Here is a 25727-nt window from a genome sequence, read left to right as displayed (position 1 = left end):
TCTCTTTCAATCTCACGTGTATAGATAGAATATCACTTTCTCTTTCAATCTCACATGCTTACATAGAATATATCATTCTCTCTTTCAATCTCACGTCTCGACATAGAATATATCTTTCTCTTGCAGGCTGAGGTGGATGACTTAATGAATGGTGTTAGACAACAATCATCAACCTTTGAATAGAAGGTAGGCTTTTCAAATATCATTTTCATAATTCCATGTCTTTTGATGTTCATTGACAAAATGATAGCACTGCCATTTTGGCTAGAACTTGAAATCCAAGGCAGTTTGAACTCGATCAAAACAGAGTGAATGCCAATTTCAAGGTTGGGAGTTGTTCGTTTTCCTGAGAACAGGTTCATATGATTCAAACAGGCATTCACGTCATTTTGAAGGAGTTCTTATTGCTTTAGGACTTCAAGGTCTGGCCAAAATGGTGGTACCTATGGTCAACTCTTGAGCTGATGGTCTCTAGGGTTCTGTCATATCATGATATTGAGTGAAGAATCAAGCCGAGTCAACTTATAGACTTTAGGGGCACAACCTAATATTACACCGTGCTAAAAATGTTTGACACAAATCTGTATTTTTAGGCCCTCCGTTCAAAAAGGAAAGTGCAAACACAGCGAGCTAAAAGGTGACCAAGTTCAGATTTGTGTTCCTAACCCTTTTGTTATTTAGGAACCGCATGGTGTCCTTATCCACTCAGCTTTACAAATATTTGTGGGGGTCATAATAAGGGTGATTTAGTCCCTGCTAACAAACCCCCTGTCATGGCAAGTTTACCAGATGATTGGCCGTGCATAACCAATTAGCCTGCAATAATTTATGCAGGAACTACTTTTTTGCAACTTTCTACAGTGTGTCCCAAAAATGTGATGTTTACTTGTTCCTAATCCAAGATCTGCTCTGATCTGTGGTTAGGGCACTGGGCTCATATTCAGGAGGTTGTGGGTTCGGCTCTTGAAAAGATCACTGTTTTACATCGTTGTGTCCTTGGGCAAGACACTCAACAGTAGAAGGCATCATCCTTTTAATGAGACGTAAAACCAAGGCTCTGTTGAGAAACATGAGTACCTTATGATAGACTCCATCTCTGTCCAAAGACGGAGTGACTAGATCAGAAAACCCAGTTTGGACGTAACCGCAGTGGCATGCAAAACTGCTCATTTTGATTATCTTGTGGAAGGAATGCTCATAATAAGCTTGGAGAATGACACGTCCCAGTGCAAGCAAACTCCTAATAAGAAGTTGAAATTTAGCATAAACAGATCGACAATCTTCCATGCTGATTTGAAATTATAATTTGTTGTAATAATGGATATTTAAAGTACACGAATTGATAATATATTGTAGTTTCATTTGAAAAATTTGACCTGTAATCAACGCTAAGAACTTTTGCTGTTTAAAAATCCAGATGGATAAGTATAAAATTGAATCAAAATGTCAGCTATTTCCACTGCCTCATTGAAGATGAAACTAAATCACTGCAGTCTCCACACGTTGATGAGGGTGCTGAATTAGCATCCTCAGAAGTTAACAGTATTCAGGATAAGGTCGATCTATTCTCAGCGTAGGAGGGCTTAGCTATCTAATTGGGATGCGGGATTGTGTCAAATTAGAATCGTTACCAGAAGCCAACTCCCTTGTAACGCTGCGTCCAATAGCTGGAGAAGGTCATGTTCCTTGGTAATAAAGAAACTGTACAGTGTAGTGTGGCGAGGTTTCGCAAATTTCGCAAATTCCAAATAGCATCCCGCGAAGTTACTATTTATAGCTCACAAGGTCATTTGCATAAGATAGTGATGACGTTTTAGTCACGTGACAGTCGGACATCGACACTTATTTCTACGCATTTGAACTTATTTCAAAGTCAATTATCTTTGACCCTGCATTGTTTTTAGCATGAATGATACCAAAGAGTCAGAGAGAGAAATATTCAGAACAATTATGTAGTATTTCCAACACTCGGACATGTGCCAGATTGAATCTAACTGCCCCAGTTAGAAAGCCTGAATCCATTACGAAACCGCATGTTTGTCGGACATTGCCTGTAATTCAGCGATAGGGAAATAGAGGGCAGCAGCTGCAGTGACGTCATCTTCGCGGAATGCTATTGTTAAATACATTCTTAAAATTTAATAGTAAAAACAACTGATTTGGTAGTTGCTTTTGCACCAACTGTGAAATTACAGTAGAACATCTCTATCAACGGCACCCTCGGGACTGACAAGTGCTGTCCTTAAAAGAGAGGTGTCCTGATTAGAGAGGTCAAAGTGAATGGAAACAACCAATTTGGGACCAAAACTAGTGTCCTTAATAGAGAGGTTGTCCTTAGTAGAGAGGTGTCCGCTAAGGGAGGTTCCACTGTAGTAAGTAATATCGTCGCTTATGCCAACAGCAAATGAGGAGAACTGATGAAAGTGGGCATGTTGCGAAAGTGACCACAATTTCACGCACGACATGTTGGCGTATCAACATTATCCCGCGCTGGAGACAATTACGCGCATGGTTTCATTTGATTGGCCGAGACATACGAACGACATGAAACCCCTTGCAATATATTTCATTTCATTTAGCGTATATCCGGAAAACGCTTTGAGTTTGCTCAATTCTCCGGCAATTTTGTCCAATCTAAATTTCCATTTCATCAAATGTGCCATCGTGCTGACTTCAGATCTTGATAAAGAATGGCCTTGATAGTGTGGTTAATTTCACTCTAACTCTATCCACCGAATAGAACACTTTACATGTATATACATGATACACATAGACTATTAGCTTTAACTCGTGATGAAATCGACTGGCATTATCCCTGATTGAGAAGATATTCTAGCATGCGGTTCAATTTTCTCTAAATTTCTTTTATGAGCCAAGGATGGTTTAGTTGAATGGTTTTAGCATAATTGGAACTCTTTAACACGACAGCATTGTTGAAAGTTATTGTTATTGAACGTGTTGAGTTTGAGGGGTGGAAAGTGTGAGCTTCTTTGGGCCTTTAAAACTTAGTTTGCGATGTCTAAGTGTCAGAGTGGAAGGTCTGATGTCCAACATTAAGGGTTGACCACAGGTACCACCGTTTCGACTAAAACTTGAAATCCTTAAGCAATTAGAACTCCTTCAAGATGAAGTAAATGTTTGTTTAAAATATGGAAGTCTGTTCCCTTGAAAATAAAGAACATACTCCCACCCTTGAATTTGGCTTTCAGTTTCACTTCATCTTGAAAGAGTTCCAATTGCTTTAGGACTTCACGTTCTAGCCCGAATGGTGATGCCTGTGTTCAACTCCTAACATAACCCCTTTTCACCTCTGTGGTCTTGCTGGGTTCAATCAAATAACTCCCTCGTTTGAGCATAAGCCGCACGTACCCCACCTGAAAATGGACCACCAATCTTGGTTCGCGAACCAATGCCGCACCATCGAAATCCACCAAGCGTGTACACCAGCGCTGCAGCTAGTTATAAAATCCGGCAACAAATGGCGCGCAAACAATAAGCAGAAAGCGCCATTTCGAAAGCGCCGTCTGGAGCTGAACCATCTAACTAGCTAATTGCCGATCCATTTGCGCGTACACCACGACAAAGCCGAGCTTTTAACAAGCCGGGCGAATTTATTTGGACCATCAAGCTTGATGGGACAAATTCGCCCGGCAATTTGTATCGGCAATGGATTGCCGAACCAATTTGTCGCGGCAATGTGGTGGTGTACGTGCAATTGGTCCACCAATATTTCGTGGTGTACGCGCAGCTATAGTGATGGGGTGACTCTCCTTGACAACATGAGTTTCCTTCTATATTGCATTACAGACCACTCTTGTTTGTAGAACTTAATAATATCATATTTAATACTCAGCTCTCGACTATTAAGGAGTTTATTTTATGGGCAATATTTAGGGTGCAAGTCAACCTTGGACATAACGTGGGGTATTTGACCAGCTCTGAGCGTCAAACATCTAAAAAACATGAAATTAAGCGCTAAAATATTTAGTCCTATTAGCCAGCATGTGCCATGGTTTATCATAATCCCAGACCCTGTGGCTCTGCTCTAATTTCACTCAAATGTTATGGTATTTTAGGCCCTGTTAAGACCCTCTATCGAACTTGATCAGACTGGAAAATCTTTGCACAAATAGTTTGTTGAATTAATATATATTTGAGATGTGGTTTGATAACGTTAGCTTTGTGCGGTGTAATTGTTGTCGTTTTGGAAAAAGCTTTTCTGGCACAATGGCTATTGGTAGTGTTTGTAAGTAATCATGGTCTATTTGGATTAGAACATGGTGAGTTTGTATTGCTTAACGTTGTTTTCATATATCGTTTGCTAGAGATCTGGTGACTTAAACCCCTGTCAGGGAAATTCAGGGCAAAATACAACTTGTTATTTTCAAAAAGGGAATTCCGTCCAACACTTTTGTTTTACGCTTCATTGAATAACTGTGAAAAATCTGAAATCTTTGAAAACTATGTTTGGTTTAGCTATTGAGGAGTACAACATTATGGAATAGAACAGACTCCAATGTTTCAACCAAATACAGTAGAACCTCTCTATAATACCATTTGTGAAATCACCCTGGTTGGTTTTGCTTCTTTAGGCTGAGCCTTTTCTGCAGTGTCAGCTACTACCATATCTGGAGGCGGAAGCATGCAGAGGTGGACCTAGGAATCTGAGAAGGTGACACCAGGTGTTTGAACATCAATTTCCCAAAGTTTGTTCAGAAACATTTCTCCAATAATGAGGCCCACCCCCTCCATCCGGGCCTGCCTTGCATCCATGGGAGGTGTCTTATCGACATTTTAATGAAAGAGGGGATAGAATTAGTTGCAGTTGAGTATAATACAATAGAACCTCTCTATAAAGGACACTATGGGACTGACAAGTGCTGTCCTTAATAGAGAGGTGTCCTGATAAGAAAGGTCAAATTGAATGGAAACAACCAATTTGGGACCAAACCTAGTGTCCTTAATAGAGAGGTTGTCCTCAATCGAGAGGTGTCCACAAAGGGAGGTTCCACTGTACTTCCAAACTGCACCAAGCGAGATGTTCTGATGCTTTACCTATCTGTGAAATCTGAAAATTGTTACTACTAGTGCCACCTGTACAAACATTTATAAACTATACAAACAGTTTGATGTGCGCCTCTCATAATGCTTGAGCAGATGATTTTGTTCTCTAGACCGGGGAATCTTCCTACCTGTGGTACTAGGTGCCGAGACAAGCATTGATTACCAGCCTATTGAGCTGATGAGCGGATGACGAGATCCCTAACGGAGTGCAGTGTCTTTTTAAGGCGGTCTCGTTGATTAGATTTTATCAGGTTATTGATTGGCGGCATTCTTTGATCAAGGAAGCATTGGTTTGGAGGGGTGGCTCTCCATTCTGCGTGGATCAAGAGAGTTGGTTGAACAGCCAAAGTTTTTGTGATGATACGTAAAAATTAATTCAAACTCCGATTTTAGCCTGGGTAGTCAGCGGAGCATGTGAAATAGCTATTCGAATGGTGTCCATCCTTCCATCCATCCTTCCTACCATCCATCTGTGGACAAAGTCAGCAGAGCTAGTCAAATAGCTATTCGAATGGTGTCCATCCTTCCATTCATCCTTCCATCCTTCCATCCATCTGTGGACAAAGTCAGAGGAGCTAGTCAAATAGCCATTCGAAAAGGTGTAAATTACCCCCCAAAAATTTGTCGCTTTATTCCAGGAGATAGAAGTTTGCAATAAAGTTAAAGAGGTCTGCATAATATTGAGGTTTTGATATAAAATAGATTAGTTTTGATTTATGTCACCAGTTGGCGGTATTGGGGAAAAAATGTAAGTTGACGCGTTTGCAAGCCGTATTTGAATTTGGCGGTTCGAGGCAATAGTTTGGCATCCTGAGCAACGTCACAGTTGCACAGTTATGTTCTGCGCACCTGAAGCTGCATGTGGACATCCAGGCATTTTGTTAGTGAAGAGTGAAGAGACGATAGAAGGAATAAAATCACTTCGAATTAAAGGTACAGGTCGATCATCGGCTCAACTGACCAGGTGAGATGTCTAGATTCTTGTTTAAATTACTGGCTTCATTTCCGACAGTTATGATAGAACTTCTCAATCATAATATCGGTCATTAGTTGGATTTTCATTCAGCATTATTAGGTGCTTTCAAACCTTTGTCTAAAAGTTCTCAACTAAGAATTTGAACTCGGAAACCTGAATTTAAAAAAAATTAGACATTTGTGGAATCAATGCTTGGAATTTCTGACGAGAGGTCAAACTGTGAGAGGTTTAGACCCCAGTGGCCCCTGCATGGGACTCTGTCAGTCTGATGTGATTGGTTCAGAACCCCTGTGACCTGGGTATTTGGACAATCTTACCCCCAAGCATGTGGTATTAAGGCCTATGGTTACTTGGGCATCATACTGATAAATAACTTCAACTGGAGGTTTTTTGTGGATGTTCACTTTGTTTGAATTGTGCAAGACGTTTTGTGTGGATTATGTTTTAAGTGGAGGGCTTACATAGACCAGAATTCCGGTGCGCTGTGTAATGACGCATGCTACTGTAGATTCAGATACTGGTCCGTCGGAGTGGCACAGTGGAAACATCAGCGTCTGTCACATCTGAGGTCCCATGTTCAAATCCTGGTCAGTCCCGGTACACTCATGTAGTAGAGGAGGTAACTCTCTTCACCAGTATAGGTTTCCTCTCGGTCTCTGGTTGCCTCCGTTGCTTTCATGGAACAAAAATTCCTTGCTCTTCACAGTCCTTCGAATGAGACATGTAACTGAGGATCCTTGTATCTGGTGTCTATGCCAGGGCAGGTTAAAGACCCCACCAAGTGAGAAACATGAGTTGGACTCAACCTCTCGCCGAAGTCGGATTCACCAGGCCAGTAAACCGAATTGGCGCATAACGTAGTGTTGGACATAAACGCTCATCCCGCCTTGGAGGAGGAATGCTCCCTGGAGAAAATCACCTCCAAGTGCAGAGCGAATCAATGTTGAAGAAGAAGAAACACCTACATTAAAACTGACATATGTTGTTTATAGAACTCGGCCGGGATTGTCACATGTCACAGTTCACTTTCATGCCTGACAATATGAAGAACGAACATGACATTTCCAAAGAGCGGGCAACATACAATTCACGATGCGACAGTTCACCCTAACCTCGAATTTCCAAGCCGAATTCGTTGAGCTCGTGACAGGTGAAACATGACAATTGACGACGTGAATCCTATTGATAATTCCTAGACATCTGAAGAAATGAGTGAATGTTGAGAGTAGCCAAGGGGAGACCTTGGCCATTGTCGTGTCAGGTTCCTTGGATAGGTTGATAATGTGTTCAGCGATTAACGAGCTGATGAGGTGGCTGCTACGGCCACAGAATGACCAATCAGAGCACAATTAGCCGTCCCCGGTGACATGACTGTTAGCGTGAGCGATTGGCGTCGATACGTTTTGCAGGGCTAATGCCTTAACCCTTTAGGTGCCGAGTTGCTACTTATCAATGCTCGCCCCGACCTTTGTGACTTGGCTTGGGAGGGAATTGCCAATTATATTGAGGATAGAGTTCACAGGCTTGCTACTTTAACCTTTTTGCTGTTAGCCACGTTTTTGTGTCCTTGTGGGATTAATGACACCATCACTTCTTTTAGAGATTTGACAGAAATTGCTTCTTGGAGAAAAATGACAGAGTTGATAAAAATAAAACCACGTCAACAAAACTGCAGCGGTGTGAATAATTGCCCGATACAAATTCGTGACACGTTGTTCGAAAGCGATCACCGTCAATATTGAACGCTCAAAAAATCTGACAGGCCATTTACGGAGCTGGTATCTTTCCTGAATCCCGTTCAAAATGGTGTTGGCCACAACCGAAAACAAGCCCCACTGGCATCATTAACCAGTTGCCCTGGCAACAAAAAGTGATGGCTAATATTGTGCCCTCGCTAAGGTGTGCACTGAATCTAAGATGTCAGCTGGGCATTTTATCGGCGGATTTCTTTTTGGTCATCGGGAAGTTGTAACGTGCAAAAAAGTATTTCTCACGGACATGGGTGGAGCGGATAATGATGATTTCTTATGGTGTCCTTGCTGGGGATGTGATGACTAATCTTATTTAACCATCCAGTGCCTGTATTGAATGGGAGCATGTCCGAGGTTTTGGATTGATGATCATATCATATCATTACCGGCGTCATAACCCTATTGGATTCTTGCCGGAGGTATGGAGTTCACTATAGGCTACTGTCCACCTATGTTGGATCTTTTACTGGCCCTGGCATAGACACTCACGTACAAGGGACCACGGCTTTTAGTCTCATCCGACAGACCCTCGAGTATTTCAAACGATAATGTACGTGTTGTGAAGAGCCAGGAATTTTAGTTCCTTAAAAGCCACGCCGGTTCATCCAAAAATACAATCCTGGGTTCTCCCCGGATCGAACCCGGGCCCTATTGCGTTGTTGCCAGCAGTGTTAACCACTAGGCTATGAGGCTCCTCATGATGGTACCCACTATTTTATTTCATGAGGCAGGATTTTGAAAAGGGGTACACTGCTCTAATGGTTGGTCAGGAAAATAGAAATGTAGTAAATGTACTCAATGCTGTAGTGCAGTTATCATGCATGCACACTTTCTGATGCTGAGTAGTGATAGTATTTGTATATCGGTATACACAACATGCTTCAATGCTGACATTTATATTTAGAACGTATTTGTGCAATTTGAAATTCATTTACAAATTTCAAATTTCTTATGAACGGCGTAGGCCTTTAAAGGGTGGAAGGGATGCTTTTAACATTCCCTCGAAATGCAGGAGGCAAATTTCAAGTTAAGAAATATGATGTGCCTCCGTATGTAAACCAGTCCATCGTTATGCTTCCCAGTTAGAACAAATCAGAAATGCTCAATCCACTAATCATAATTCCACATGCGCCAATTTATTAGGTTATAAGCTCAATGTGTACTCGTCTGCTCCCAGCCTCATTAATTATGCTGGTTCCCAGCCATTAAATCAGCTTTAACTATACAGTTTGCTGCGGATTCACGTGACTGGGCCCCATCAATCGTAGAAGCTATTATCGGATTATTAAATTTGTAAACTAGACTGCTAGTGTCATCTGGGAGAAGTAAGAGGCACTAATTGTAGATTGTTAAAGGGGCACTGGCCTGGTGTCAAGCCATTGTAGGACGATGATTAGAATCGTTAACTGAACTGGTGATGCCATCTGGGAGAAGTCAGTGGCACTAGGTTTTTAAAGGGACACTGGTCACTTTGAGTTTGTAAAACTTGTGGTGACTTGTGAAGAGACCTAATTGGTGATCTTGGTGACCATTAGATGGCAGTAGTAGTCTGAGTTGGAGCTGTTTGAGAATCTATGATCATTGGTGCCTTCTTGACGCTGGTGCGACTTCTAAAGTATGTCGCAAACAGGTGATTTTTGATGCCACGACCTGCAATGAGACCGTTCCGCGACCTCTTTCTTCTGACAAATGTCATGTTGTCGTGGCGGTGTCACAGGTCAGGGCGATAAAGATTTGTGCTTTGTTGCCAAACTTGTACTTTGGTCCAGAAGAAAGGTTTCAAAGACAACGATGAACCCTGTTTTCTCCTACGCAATCAATACTCTGGCCTTAAAATATGTTTCTGCTTTGATGCAATGAGTGTTAAACTTATTAAAACATAAATCGTAACGATGTTACAATTTCGTAAACTCACTTTAAAGAATTGTGATTTACTTTACGGGATGATACATTCCGTTTATAGATAAAGACAATAGTTGCCATGGTAACTGGATGATTTATGCTAATTTCAATTTGTGGTTGTGGAGATAAAAGGGGAAGATCCAACTGCATGACGGGAAGTGTGTTATGCGAATAAATCACGAGATCACTTATAACTGCTCAGTGAATCAAATTAGAGGAAAAGTGCATTTTTTCTTGCAAAGTCGTGGTTTTCTTGCAACAGAGGAAAAAAAATCTAAAAAATTGGCAAAGAGCCTGTCGGAACTAGGGGGTTAACATCTGTGAGTTCCTATATCTTCGTTGGTTCAAATACATGTAGTTGACACATGAGTGCTACTTAAAGGGACAAATATGACATGAAATATTGTTGTTTTTATGCAACGTCTTCTAGCCAGGCCGAGACTTCTCCAGACTGGATAAAAATGCATTAAACTGCAATACACTTCACAGAATGAAAAATACAACTGTCGGGCTGCCTGAAATCTGCAAGCCATGACAAAACTGCATGCAACAATAGCATAAATCATTATTAGAGATCAGCATTAGTGAGACAGTACAAGTGGCGTAGCATGGTGGCTAGCAGGTGAATTATTCTCCTGGCCATCTTAATATCACACCGCAGTTGTCCCTTTAGACCGAAGTTGTCCCTTTAGAAGTCGCCACTGAAGATGGATTTGTCATTAGGTGATTAGATTGAATCAATAGTGGATTTGGTGTGTCTACCCACGGGAAGCCGTGCGAGCTAAGTGGGAGAGAACAATGTAATATATTAGTGCTCCCCTACCTAGTTAGGAGCTCCAGGTCGGAGTGTGGGGTGCAACTGGTTTCAATGATCTGGATGTGAGCAGGTCTATATAGGTATACATGTGTATTGTGGCTGAATCAGGCAACTTGGGCTTGTCCGTTTCATTTGATTTTACTGAAAAGAAAACAACTGTATGGTCAGAATCTGCCCTGCCTATCATAATATTGAAACATCCAGTTGATCAGCATGAGGAGCTCAAGGGGAGACCTGTCAGTTCCATTTCTCAACACTAGGCGGGGCTGTCATGGTAGTTTGGCCAGATTCTCTCCCTAACAGCTTTGAGTCAATGATTTGACTTCACCCTTTAATACTCTCTTTTTAACCGTCACTCACTTTCAGGGCTACACGTGTTACCGTTCTAAGTCTAACTTTAGTGCAATTTAATTGCTTCGGAAGTTTATTCTAGTTCTTTTGAACTGGATTTTCCAGTGTCATTTGTACTTGAGTGTAAGTTTCCTAACAGTAGCTTGTACACAATATCTTGTTAAACTCATGATGAAATACACAACACACAGTATTGCCTAAATCTAATAAAAATATGCGAAAAAGTCATACGAAAATGCCGTATGTGGATATCAATCAAATTTTCCAATTTCTGCCAGGTGAATTTCATAGTCTTTGATGCTGTGCGAATATTCCTGTGAATGCTTTGAGAGCAACGTATGACAATTTCAATTAAAGTTTCAATATGCCTCTCCTCAAAGGGAATGTCAGGCACGTGATTCTTCTGACAGACAGCGCAAAGACGCAATCGACAAAAGAAACCGTTCCGGAGAAAATCTGCCTCCGATTTGAATTTTGCCTAAAGGGGCCAATTAACCCTTTCCCCTTGGTTTGGTTCGTCGCTGATTTCGGCTCGATATTAAAATTCCCTCGTTTCTTATTGTGGTATTTTGTTCGGGTTTTAATTGGTGTCTCTAAGAGGTTTGTTTCTAACGATGCTAATCGGTGTAACTGCCACAGGTGTATATGGTTTTTTTGCAATGATTTAAAGGCCTATTTCACGTGTTAACACGTTCACTGCCGAGCCACGAAAATACTTGAAAGCTGGTTCCTGCTCCATTGCCAAGGCACGAGTATATTCGGAGCAGTCTATGCATTATTCCATGTTTTTCAATGACTGGCATGGGTGAATACGCTTCCGTTCTGTAAAGCAATATGGGATATACGTTTATTTTAGTGTGTTTATTATGCACTAGGTGTGCTCTAGGCTCACGGCCTACACTCGTGGTGTGGCAATGGAGCAAAACGCAAAACCTGGCAAACGTGGCAAATGGCAGTGCGCTCAAAAAAATGGGGCGGCAGTGAATGTGTTTTAAGCACTTGAAATTTGTAAGTGAATTTGAAAATTTCCAATTGCGTGAATACATACTAAATATAAATTTCACCATCGCCAAAAGGCTAGGGTACGGAATTTTCATCACTTCGTTGGTACACACCCATATGTTCATAAAAGACTAATCACACAGCCTAGTGGAGGCTTAATGAGCCGTGTCAACGTCGTTAATGACGTGTGACAAAAGATAACGAATATTGGCCGACTTTGATTGGCAAATTTTAATGAGTGGACCAAGTCTCGGATTGATATGGCGATCTTGGCTGGCCGAAGTATTGACCAGTTGAGAAGAATTTATGAGGTTTGTTATTTAGTGCGATAATGTGGCCGTTAGTCGTAATGGGTTTCTTGATTGGTCAGCAGTGGCAGGCTTGCTATTAGCTTTCTTCAGTGAGTTTGATGGTCTTATAAATTGTTCGAAGGTCATTGGTAAATATTTGCGAGCGACCATGCCATTTTTCAAAGATTTTCTCTGCCTTCAAAAATTCGGTCAATTTCAAGTAATTTCCGGTTAAAGGGGATTGTAGTTTGTATTCATTGTTTTTACTGGTGGCTCATGAAAATAGAAACACACATTGCCGTAGTGCAGTTATTATGCATGCAAATTCTCATTCGACAACCCTTCACATAGAACACTTGCTACAGCTTTGTGCAACTGAGGAATTCCGGATGACAACTTTTGTAACATACTGCGGTAGCTGAGCTTGATTTTCATATAAGGTTTTTGAGGGTGAAGATTTTGAGTTCTGCGAATATTTTGGCGTCAAAGGTGATGTAAACAACATTTTGCTCCAGAAACACAGGCTTTATGGTGTGGTATTTCTGTGGAAACTTTGGCTCCAAAGTTTTCTTTAAGTCTCTGCTTCATCTTCCCCAACCGTCACTGACCCCGCGCTTCTGAGTGCAACCTTGCATCCAGACACCCCTGCAGCAAGTTCAATTTACCTCTCCCCAGCGCTGCCTGTGTGTTCTCTAATTAGATATTATCAGAGCTTGGCTAACCTCAGACTCCGTAACCTGCGGTAACACAACTAGACCCCTGCCTTCTGTGATGGAATCAAATGTAAGACATATCACTTTAAATATGCAACATTCAGCGTTACTCCGTAGGAAACATTAGTGCCTTCTGGCGGAATTCCATCTGCCCTTGTAGAACTATAATTTCAACTAAAATTACATGATATCAGCAAGTCTTCTTCACTATTCGATCTGCACTTAGATGTTTTATTCTCCAGGGAGTATTCCACCTACAAGGCAGGATGAACGTTTTTACGTGCCACTATGTGTAGGCATCAATTCGGCCTGGTGACTCTGTTTTCCGTCAGAGGTAGTGTCCATGCAAGCTATTCGTGCCCCTCACTTGGTGGTCCCTCAATCAACTTGATGCGTTCAAGTCATCTTATCTCAGTTTTGGATCAGGGGGCACTCTCCTGTATCATGAAAACCTTTGAAATTGACCATGAAATAGCGGAACACACCTGGAATTTCGATGAGAAACAGTGCACGCCCTGCCCTCTCTTTCTCCCCTCTCTTTCTCCGGCTCCTAGATATGTCTCTGTCTCTCCTATTGCATGGAGTGTATTTCAGGTAGCTCTCAGAATGATTACCTTGGGAATGCTTTTGGAAGTTTAATGAATTACAATGCAAAGATCTCTCCGAAACGTTTCTCGTGTATTCGAGTGACGTAAACTTCCTTCCAGGGGTTTTCTGTGACGTATGCAGACTTGAAAAAACAAAGGCGACCCAGATACCAGACCTCAATACAGCTGTATCAGTCAAACTAAAATTTGTCATAAAGAATTGGAGTTAATCAGAAGAAAAATGAAAGACTGATCTTTCATCTTTGCTGTCTGTTTTGATTTGTCCTGTCTGTTTGGCTTTGGATATGACTCCGTGCTCATGAACCAGAGGTCTTGAAGATAAGCAGTTTTTACTCCCAACAGCTCAGGACAAGTTGATCCGGAGTTGATCATTGTCTGTCCTGGACTTCCTGAGGACCCAGCTGGTCAGTGTTGATGATAAGAAGGGCAAGTGGCAAAAAGTCCCTGCCTGTCTCCTTGTGGGCAGGTGGGCCGCGTTATCGAGGGCATCCTCTCCCTCATTAGCGTGGCTGACAGCCACTCTCAAGTGTGGAGGGAGGAAATCACCCACTCGCAACTTGTGATATCCTTGTCAAAACTTAGTTTTGATGTGCTTAGAATTTCCTTTCATTGATAGCTGCTGAGAAGGCAAGAACATAGATTATTATCATTAAGTGTCGACATTGGGCTCATCTCCTATTAGGACCAATTGCCTCTGGTGAAGAATTGGCAAGTTATAAGCCGACTTAAAACTAGTCATACCAGTACACAACAGTTGTCGCATCCTAAAGCTCATGGTCTTTAACTCCCTTCAAACGTAGCCGGTGAATCATGATGAGATGCAAAAGCCTTGGTGGTCAAGGTTCAGTAGTCCTTGATGCCCTCAAATCTTGCCTCAATGCTGTGCAGTTATGATTTGGCACTGCTGCTGATCTCTCGTCATCTTTTCGAGGTAACCAGTGCCCAGATGAAGTGCCCTGCAAACAAGCGTTTTGAATCACATGTGACAAAATTACTCCTCTGCTGTGAACATCACAGGTGCCTCAGTCAAGCAGCAGTGGTCTTACACTGTTGAACCCAGTGATGATTGGTGTTACCTGCAGACAAGAGATATTTTTTTGTCACACAGAGCAGCAATTATAATCCTAGGTGGCAAGGGTTGAAATCTCTTGTTTGCACTCCGCTTGAGGGAGATAGCAAGCATTGTGAAATTTTCGTAGTTCTGACCATCTTTAGTGTCAACTTTCATAAGGCTGTTATCAAAAAAGCATTTCCGTGTTAAAAGTTCTTCGCCCACACAGGATAAGAATCCGCGCTAGTGCTTTGAGAACGTTGTTCGTTCGTTCTCCTATAAGTTGTTAGTCTTCTTCCTTTCGTGCAGACAACACTTGCTCAGGTAAAAACGAAACTTTGCGTCCATTCAGAAATACGGCAGCACCTGCTTCATGCTGTGTCCATGGTTACGTGGGAGGCCAGTTGGTGACTCGGTGACCTTGCTTTAGAGAAATCACAACGAAGTGTCGCCCAAGTAACCCTGCGATGCGGTTATAGTTTTCTTTACTGCTCGGGAGATTGTGTTACGACCGAACTGTTCTGCGATTGTTTGACTATCTAATACGCACGTCGGTAGCGTTGTTCATTTCAACTGATTAGTATCGATAATATCGGCAGCTGTGCGGGAGGCAATCGAGCGACGGTAGGTAGAAAACTTTGACGTTGTTTTATTTTTGTCAAGTAACTTTGTCATTTGTCTCTGTGAGTGTGCTCTTCTTGAGTGTCAAGCATAAACCACACATTGCAGAACTTTAACTCCTGGCAACATGATAATAATAATGATAATATTGATAATATTGAGTTCTTATATACATATAGCACTTTTCCATGTTTCCCTGTTAAAGGTGCATTTGGGATGCTATATCATTACCCCCGTCTCCACTGAAACCATGACTGGTGATGTACTAGGTTGAGTTATAAAGTTATTCTACAGTTTATAATGCGTATGAACTTTTAAAAACATTGTCTATCTACAGAGATATTGTTGAGGTGAAACCTTGTAAGTCAAAAGATAGTCAGCTTTTGTTTATCGCTGTTGACAAAAAACCTTGTGAGTCTCCAAAAAAAGCAAAAACTGTTTTATAAGCAGAAAAATCTATATCAAGTAGTCCAAGGTGCACATAAAAAATTCACACAAAACAAATTTTGTTCTCAGGTGCAATAGTTTAGTGAGAGATGATTTTTAGATTTTCATCATTTTCTCAAAACATTTCAAAATTGACTTACTGAGTTTTTGCTAAGCATCCAAGTGTTTCTTTGTCATGTTTGATGACACGACTGTGACTTGGGCCCCTTCTCATATCAATGAAGAGCTCTGGAACTTTGTGGTGAAACTCTCAACTGCGCATAAAAACTTCTGAAAGGAGAAGAAGAAGACGTACATTTAACTCCACCCTACAAGTATGGTGCTGCTCCCCAATTTCGAGTCATCCCCAATTTCGCGAAAACCCGTTTTTTCCCGTTTTCTCGCGCGTCACTTCGTTTCCAGAGAAGAAATTTTCTGATTTTTGATTTTCATTTCGTTCCGCAAAGAAAGCGCCCAAAATGCGTCCTAAACAAGGCAAGCAATTCTCTAATTACGTTCAAAACACTGGGTCAATACCTAGGATCATGCACACGACACAGAAACACAACAATCAGTCGCGCATGCGCAATACCCGCGAAAATGGGGGAGCCGCTTCGGATTTGTTTTGGTCTGCATCGATCTTTCAGTGAGCGATTTCAAGATTAATTCACGCTTAAAACATCCACGCAGCACCCCAGATATTTCGTTATTGATCTCAAATTTCGTAATAAATAAGCTTTTGCGTGTATGGAATCGCTGGAAGCTAGTAAATCTGCACTTAGTGATAAGACCCGCGAAAACTGGCTCCTACATGATACTTGTTGAGTCCATTATTAAAACACCTCCAATTTGGTATTAATGCTTTTAAGCTAATAAAGAACGATTAATGACTTCTTGATCATATATTTGGTCATTTCGAAAGGAAGAAAAAAGGTATGAGACATGCTCTAATGCCTGTTTGGAAGCTGTGTTACCTTTATGAAGGTGTGACTTATCTGCTGCGTTTTGTGCCGATCAGGCTAGTCTTACATTTGCATTCGATGAAAAAGTCTAAAAAACGTTGCTGCAAAGAACGATTTGGTCGTATATCTCTGTAACTATATCCGTCCCGAAGGATGCTGGAAGCCTTACAGAGATGAGAAAGAAGTGTTGTAGAGCACCTGATCTAAGTCTGTAAAACCACCGCGTACCATCGGCAACGTTTACAAAGCAAAAACGCAATGAATAGCATCAAAGGTGACGCCTCGAGTCAGCGCAAGGTTGGGCCTCGATCAACTCTCACACCACAAGTAGAGGGTCCACCAAGACCATCATCATACCCTCGACACCTTTCTCCTCGGTTATCTGACGACTAATTTGTCCGTTCTGCTTTGGGGCGGTTGGTCTAATGGCTACTCTCACTGGAGCCCTCGGCGAAACTCGCCATTTCTTTCTCGCATACTTTGCTGAGAGCCAACACAGAGAGGTCTGTCGTCGCCAGTCGTTTCTCCTTTGTCAGCTCCTGCTCGGTAATTTGTGCGGCAGAATTGCATCAAAGCCTCACTCATCATGTAATCTACCGCCCGTCCACGTTTCTCTTTTGACTAATTACCTATTAATGAGCTTTGAGTAAATGCCACAATTAGTTGGGCGGGTGCGGTGTTTGGAGTTGGCCATCATAACAATGTGGACAAGATGGCTGCATTACCAAGTGTTCGGAAGCATCTTATAGAGTTCGGCCAAAACCGACAAATAGTCCAAGTCACAGTTGACATCTGCTCTGCTTCGATTGGACATTGTTCAACTGAACTGACAAACCTTTTCACTTTGATGCGGCAAACGCCCCTTCCGACCCACTGGAAATACCCCAAAGTACGCACTCGTACCCTGCACTTGATTCCGTCTTGGGGCAAGGAGGTGGTACACACCACAAGCTTCCCATATAATCCACCCTTACTGGAAGGTTCTCAACCTCCCCATTCCTCAATTAGCAAGCTCACCCGACTTCTTGAAGGAATATATTTTGATAAATCACTATAAGTGTGTTGCTTGTAAACACATTTACTGAGGTCAATCTTGTTTTGATCCTAGCCCGGCTATCATCAGAAAGAAAGTCGATAATTATATTAGCTGGCAATTTACGGGGAGAAAACCACACCGGTTCTGGAGCAATTTTCTCCATTGGTAGATTAGTAGGTTCTATAAACTATCTTGACATAATTGAGTGTTAAGATTCAGATACGGCCAGGTATTAGTCTTTGATAAATAGGTGTGGGATTTACTGGTTGGCAATCAGGCAAATATTTCGTGAAAAAATCTATATAGGAAATGGCAATCAAGAGAGGGAGAGGGTGTCCTTAATAGAGAGGTGTCCTGATTAGAGAGGTCAAATTGAATGGCAAGAATCAATTTGGGACTAGAAATAGTATCCTTAATAGAGAGGTGTCCTGATTTGAGAGGTCAAATTGAATGGAAAGAACCAATTTGGGACTAAAACTAGTATCCTTAATAGAGAGGTGTCCTGATTTGAGAGGTCAAATTGAATGGATACAGACCAATTTGGGACTAGAACTAGTGTCCTTAATAGAGAGGGTGTCCTTAAAAGAGAGGTGTCCACTAAGAGAGGTTCCACTGTACACCTGGAGTAAATTCTTTGTGACGTGCTCAAATGGAATAAGGAAGCAATCACAAAGTTTTCAATTTAATCAAGTATAAAAAACAAATGGCAACATTCCAAGTGATTGCCTCCGTGCCGAGGGCAAGTGCACGGTTTTCTAACTCGGTCGTAATATCACAAAATTATTTAAGCTTTATAGTATTACGTTTGCACCGAGGTTGCAAAATGGCAAATGTTCAATTCGCACGGTGGTAATTTACCGTGAATTTAACCCGTCGTGCTGCAGGCGGTCCAAGAAAGTTCAGACAAGATCTGACTTGTATCGTTAGTTTACTTTTCAATTACTTTGAAAAATAGGTTTTTTACACACTTCAACATCAGGAAAAATTCCCCTTAAAGAACGGGTCGGATGAATTGCTCGCAAGCCAGCACTTTTGCAGCGTTCCTGTCAATGGATTGCTGCATCTTTAAGCCCCATGGGGGGGGGGGGGGCAAGATCTGCATGAAAAACTCGTTTTTCTGAGACATATATACAGAGGTATATTCAGCCGACGGGAATGTATATTTGGCCTGTAAGCTTTAAGGGCTTGCATGGCTTCTGTACACTCTCTTTAAAGATTGATCGTCAGTGCTCAAGTCCACGACCAATCATTCCCAGAAACTGTATCATGTTACTCAGTCTAACATATTTTTGCCTACTAATGCTTGCCTTCTCCTACAGTTACTTTCCAAGCGCTTTTTCTGTTGCGCCTGAGTAATTTAGTGTTTCCAGTAAAGTATGTGTCAATCACAGGAATCCCTATTAATCTTGGTTAAACCCCTGCTGCCTACCCTGAACCCCTTTACCTGATCTGCCCTCCTACTCTCATTGCTGAGTTCACTAAGCCTCGTCAGAAACAGCTGCTGAAGGGGGGGGGAGGTCAGATACATGATCAAGTATGCTGACAAGAGCTTGATATACTCCTGGCGTATGATAATAAATAAGGCCAATGAAGAACCCCAAAGTAAAAGTCGTACATATGTGCTACAGACACAATTTAAGGAATGTCAATTGTGATTTGGACTATAATTTTTTAAAGGCAAAATGTACGACTGACGTGCTAGCTAACAAGAACTCAAAAAGATTTTCGGGGGGGAGGGGGTGATGTGAGTTGGTGTGAGTTACTTGGTGCCCTACTTTAGGTTGGCGGTTTTTGTTACCACCTGGTTGAGCTTGGCACCCCAGGCAGATTAAGTGGTTGAAAAGCTTGGGATTCTGTCTGTATTCATCCAGTATTGATTCAATAGATCCTAGCATTTCTGCGATAATCTTCATGAGTTAGCATAACTCTTGACCATAATCTTGCTAAGCTTGCATGGCGGAATTTGCCATCGGGGAAGAAGAAAATCGCTGTTTCATTTCAATGTGAAAAATATGAGAAACTTTCGCGATAGGACCATCTCAGTTTTCACTCGAGAGCACATCAACTTGGCTCATTGTTGGCACTTTTGCCCAGGAAAATACCTTTTTTTCCTGCAGGAACCGGTGACACTCATAACTGCGATGAGGAAGAAAAAGATTGTGCGTCTGCATTTATAGTTGAAGCTGATCAACTACAGCATTGCCCATATAATGACCGATCGGTCCGACAAATCTCAGAGCATTCAGGTCAACAGTAAAACTTTCATGATAAAAAATGACCACAATTTTCCAGTGCATTTTCAAAATGGCGTAACTGGATATCTCGTTTTGCAAGGAAGCTCTTCAAATTCTCCAATTAAAGGGGGACTGTAGGCAGGAGCAGAGAGGCTAATTTGGCCATCTTCAAGTGACTAGTATACACAGTAAGGCCCCCTGGTCGTGTCAGACTGAGCACTAAATACATTCCACGTACATGGGTGAATCATTTCGACGTACTGTGAGATGTGAGAGACCCCTATTGGCGACTTCTTGTAACTTTATATTGCCTGCCTAGCTGCTGCCTATATTGTCCCTTTAAGATTTATATTGATTGCTGTTTGGAGCATTCACAAATTCTTGTTGCCAATTCTTGCGATGAGCGAAAAAGAGACAAACATACTCTGTGTTATGTTTGCATCCCCCTCTTCTCTCCCCTCTTAATGTTATTGATCAACTTGCAGGTAAATATTTCCTATCCCATCAACACATCCATGATCCTTTGAATATCACTAATTGTTGCCTGGAAATCGGCCAGGGGTGGTTACCGAGGGTCCTTCATGCTGTGTACCTCCTGCCCCATGCCTTTCATCCAGCCCTTCCTGCAAGCATTCAGGGAGATCAGGTGGAAATAACTTCCCTGGAATTCGGCCTGTCGGTAGATGCTCGAGGTTACTCCCGATAATACCAGGTCGACCTCTCAACCCAGATGGCTTGTCTGCCCTGAATTTCATGATTGCAACTCGGCACTCGTTATTGGCCAATTCAAAGAGTCTTTTATCGCAAAATGATATATACTTGTATCCAGTTTTGCCATTTTGAGGCTGAAAAAATGCATTGGAAAATTTCTGAATTTTTTTTATCATGAACGTTTTACTGTCGGCTGTTCTGAAAAAATGAGATAAGAATGAAGCTGACAGGGCCCCGGATCTGAATACCAAACCTGAAACATCCCATTGAAGTATGTGACAGGAAATGAAGAAATCAATTGTTTAGCCTAACTTGTTCTAATTTACCTGTACATGCAACATATGTTACAAGTGCAATAAGGTGATGGAAATCTGTGTAATCTAGATGCTTCTTCCACTCGTCTTCATCTGCAGTTACAGGTAAAAATCTTCATTTTATGTGTTAATAATTGCTCAGCAGATGCAATGGTCTCAACTCTATGAGCAATGATTCATAATGGTTCAATTGGATCAGGAGAAAAAATGAGAATGGGAGTAACCAGGCTTTCAGGTTCGGGGCAAAATCCTAAATTCGCATATGTGGTGTGCAATGTACAAGCAACAAAGTTCATATGATTGTTTCGACCACAATCTGTGTAACCTACATAGATTGTGTACCTTTTGCAAAATCAGATCGCTGTATGTTTCGCGTAACGTGTGTTACGCTTGCGCGAAGTAGAGGGTATGTCAATTGTGACTGGGACTATACAGTTCTTAGAACTCGGTGATATGCGCGCAACCAGTGTGAAAGCTCCACACAGCTATCGCAGCCCGAGAGTGTTGGCGTTGACACCTCTCTATTAGATACAGCAGTGGTCTGTCTTGTGTGTGTCCTTGATGGAGAGGTTCCACTCTACTTTTCACAGCTCCCTCTTTACATGACACATCAAAAATAATTCTTTAGCAAGAAATGTTCATATTTTCTTATCGTCTTTCTTTGCCGTCATTTCAGGGTCTTCCATTGTGATTTGAATAAAGATCAATTCTGGTGAGTAAACACCTTTGATAATAATTGTTATGCAGAATTGTTAAATGGAATTGGTTTAAAGGAGGAGTTGGCAAATTATTGGTTTATGGACATTTAAAGTGTCCTTGTAATGAGGGTGATCCTTGGATGCATCAGAACATTCTAGCAACTGTTTTTGGATTCTTTCGAATCTGTAGCCTAACTGTCAGATCCTGAACCAAAACGGGAACCCGGAACCACAGTTTCACCAGTTTAGCAGTAAACGACACACCTCCTCCTTTAAGGTCACTTCAGTTTCAGAAGATGCATCATTTATGACGGCCTTTGTTAAATTTCAAGTGCCTAGTTATGCAGCTTAATGGCCAGCATGATTTGAATTGTCAGGACTAGTTTCTTTTTAGCTCACCTCTGGGGAGCTTATACGACACCGTGGCGTCCGTCGTCTGTCGTCGTCGTCCGTCGTCGTCGTTCGTTAGCGGAGCACGTTTCGTCACCACTAGGGCTGGATGTCTAAAACTTGATGTGATGGTAGCTTTGGGCAATATGCCCAGACTTGTTTTTCTTTTTCGCGATATGACCTACTTTCTGGCCTCCAGGTGGCCATCTTGGAAATTGTTTTTTGCCTTTTTGAAGCTAATGGTGTTGTACGTAGAGTGACAACAATTTTATGGTGGGTGTATCTAATAAGGTTAAATGACATATCACCCGGGTTTTTGATTTGACCTACTTTTCAAGATCACAGAGGTCAAAGTTCACTAAATCACCGATTGGTGGCGCGTTTCGTTTCTATTTGATCTAGAAGGTTCTAAACTTGTGAGGACTTGTAGAGCCCCTCTACTCTACCCCAAAAATGTGTCATTCCATTTCATTCAAATTTACATTCATCATAGGAAAAAGTCCTCCATCATCTTTTTGGCATTGACCATTTCACTCACTCCCTCCTCATCACACTGCAAGAACTGCCTCCAGAAACTACCTAATTGACAATTTGACAGTGATAGAAATGCCGAAATGAGTGTCGAACTCTGCGTCATTTCTGCGGTAATCACGTCCTCCGGCGATGTCAGACCACGAGGCATTCATGATTGGAATTTCAACACATCATGAAACGTGTTTTCGCTGGTTGAATATGATTGCATTGTGGAGTTGGACGATTTTTAGAAATTTCTTCGCTGGTGTTCGTAGGCCGTGGGCGTACTTGAAAGACTTCTGAGAGTAATTAAGAACAATACATCAACTAATTAAGAAGAGATGACTTTTCTGTAGCGAGGGGATATGCATATTTCTTCATTGTTGCATCGAGGCCCGAAGTGCATCATGTAATCGTGGGTATAGGTAAAGATAAACACTGTGAGACGGTTTCTTCAAAGATTACTTGCCAAGTGATGTCTTATCAACTGGTAACGATATTGCCTAAATCTCTTAATGTTATGTGACAGTGGCACCTCCCTTAGCGGACACCTCTCTATTGTGGACAGCCTGTCTATCAAGACACTAGTTTTGGTCCCAGAGTAGTTGTTTCCACTCAGTTTAACCTCTCTAGTCCGGACACCTGTCTGTTATGGACAGACTTGTAAGTCTGGAGGGTGTCGATAATAAAGAGGTTCTGTTGTATTCGTTATTCTAATGACTTCTTCTATGAAAATTGTGAAACTGTTGGTCTCTTTGAGAAAACTTTTAAAATTTCATCATTCGTGATGACTTCTTCTAAGTGAAAACTGTGAAACTATTAGTCTTATCGGAGAAAACGTTTTAAAATTTCATAATTCGTAATGACTTCTTCTAAATGAAAACTGTGAAAATATTAGTCTTATCAGAGAAAACGTTTTAAAATTTCATAATTCGTAATGACTTCTCCTAAATGAAAACTGTGAAAATATTGGTCTTAATCGGAGAAAACTTGTAAAATTTCATAACTCATAATGCCTTCTTCTAAATGAAAACTGTGAAAATATTAGTCTTATCGGAGAAAACGTTTTAAAATTTCATAATTCGTAATGACTTCTTCTAAATGAAAACTGAAAATATTGGTCTTAATCGGAGAAAACGTTTTAAAATTTCATAATTCATAATGCCTTCTTCTCAATGAAAACTGTGAAAGTATTAGTCTTATCGGAGAAAACGTTTTAAAATTTCATAATTCATAATGACTTCTTCTCAATGAAAACTGTGAAAATATTGGTCTTAATCGGAGAAAACTTGTAAAATTTCATCATTCTCCATAATAACATCTTTGCGCATCACAAAAATAAATGGGCATGAACATTGGGTGGTTTATAGTAATCCACTGTTATGTCTGCCAGTCCGATCGCCTGTCCTGATGTCGCCGGACTACAACTCGACTGTCCCTGCCACGCGTGACATTAATCTTTATAATCCATTGATAAACTGGCGAGTGTTTCCTTCCGATACGCCAGGCATCTCTTTATAGCGGACGAGGTTAGTGCATCGACGATCCAACCACTGTTGACGCTGATCGAAACTGAAAGCAGATTATGCCGCGGCGTCAACCCTTCCGTGGATTTGCTGATTTCAGAAAACATTATTCAATTAGAAGTTGTGAAATTTTCAACCTGTGATGGATTTGAAATTGTGTTAGGCATAGAAGTGTCATAATGCTGACTTTGTTCTATTTTACCCACAATAGCAGGAAGAAATGCTGTATATTTGCTTCACCCACAATAGCAAGGGAAAATCTTGTACATGTACTTTACCACAATAACAGGGAAAAACGAAATTATTTACCCACAATAGCAGGCGAAAATCCTGTACATGTACTTTACCCACAATAGCAGGGAAAAACGAAATTATTTACCCACAATAGCAGGGGAAAATCCTGTACATGTACTTTACCCGCAATAGCAGGGAGAAATGAAATTCTTTACCCACAATAGTAGAGGGAAAATCCTGTAGATGTACTTTACCACAATAGCAGGGAGAAATAGTGTATTCTACCCACAAAAGCAGGGGAAAATGACGTACTTTATGTGATGATGATATTGGTATCTTGAGACTCCCAACAGGTATACGGTATTGCTGCAAATCAACTCAACTGGATGGCTGTCTTAAATGATATCTCATATTTTTTTGCCCTTGTTTATAATTTCTTGAAAATTGCTGTTTTCTTTCTACTTGGTGTCAAATTGCAGCGGAATAGTCCTGGCAAATGGCCGAGTAAATTTAAACCTCGCATCCAGGTATTAGCATACAGCATGTGTTATGTGTAACAACATCACTTTTTTTGTGCTAGTGAGGTTTCTAAAGAGTTTTTTGACAACAATTAAAAGATAAATAAACTTCTTGTAATCCGAACCCTATATGAATTAGAACAACATTTTCACACCTGGGTTGCACCTTGATATGACATTTCCAAAGCACTTTGTGGTAAAGGATAACATTTGTTTAAATGATGGAAAGAAAACTCTCAAGTTGTAGGCTGTCAAGTTTTCGTAATACGGCCAAGGCTGCTCTTGGTTTGGTAGTCTTCAGTAGCTCAACAGTCTGGCAATGATCCCGGTTTTGTGAGAGGTTGCCAAATTGGGGAGTTTTGCCCTTCACACCCACAGAATCGACTGCCCCCCCCCCCCCCCCCACCCTGTCTATAGGTTTTATTCGGGTTTTAAGCTTTTGATATACATGCATTCTTCTGCTCGGGCCTGGCCAATCAGACACTGACAGATGCTTTCCCTTACATTTTTGGCTCACCGGTACGGTGAGTCTATACAACACCGCAGTGTCTGTCGTCCGTCGTCATCGTCGTCGTCGTCCATCGTATCCCATTTCAAAAACAGTGGCACGTTTCTTAACCGATAGGGCTATGGACTCAAAAGTTTGTATGCATGTCCCCCTAGGTCAGATGACCTTTGACACTGAATTTCGGTCCGGTCTGTCTCATGACTTGGCTACCAGGGGGCCAAAACTGAAAACATAAATAGTGTGATATCTCAATTATTAGTGATTTGTTTTTGATGACATTTTTATGGTAGGTACTCCTAGCATGGATATATCACATATCATACGTGTTTTTGATTTGACCTACTTTTCAAGCTCACAGAGGTCAAATGGCGTAAATTTGATATTTGAGTGTAACTGTGGCATGTTTCTTAACTGGCAGGACTATGAGCTTGGAAGTTTTATGCATGACCCCCTAGGTCAGATGACCTCTGACAGCAAATTTTGGTCTGATCTGATTTCCTTTTACCTCATT

General features: G+C 41.4%; 1 protein-coding gene across 5 annotated transcripts in view; it reads left to right on the top strand.

Moving 5' to 3' along the window:
* The window catches only part of LOC135497863 (poly(rC)-binding protein 3-like), a 210199-nt gene that overhangs the window by 106655 nt on the left and 77817 nt on the right, over positions 1–25727 (top strand). For 4 of the 5 annotated variants that reach the window (XM_064787842.1, XM_064787843.1, XM_064787835.1 and 1 more), the window contains exons 3-4: positions 127–186; positions 21506–21541. The gene's annotated coding sequence lies outside the window, so the exon portion shown is untranslated. Of the gene's footprint in view, positions 1–126; positions 187–15014; positions 15150–21505; positions 21542–25727 lie in introns of those variants that run through there. The other variant, XM_064787837.1, reaches the window with a different exon arrangement.

Source organism: Lineus longissimus, chromosome 13, assembly GCF_910592395.1.
Source record: "Lineus longissimus chromosome 13, tnLinLong1.2, whole genome shotgun sequence".
NCBI classification, from domain to species: domain Eukaryota; kingdom Metazoa; phylum Nemertea; class Pilidiophora; order Heteronemertea; family Lineidae; genus Lineus; species Lineus longissimus.
The sequence above is the reverse complement of the archived record's forward strand: the minus strand, read 5'-3'. Positions and strand labels throughout refer to the sequence as shown.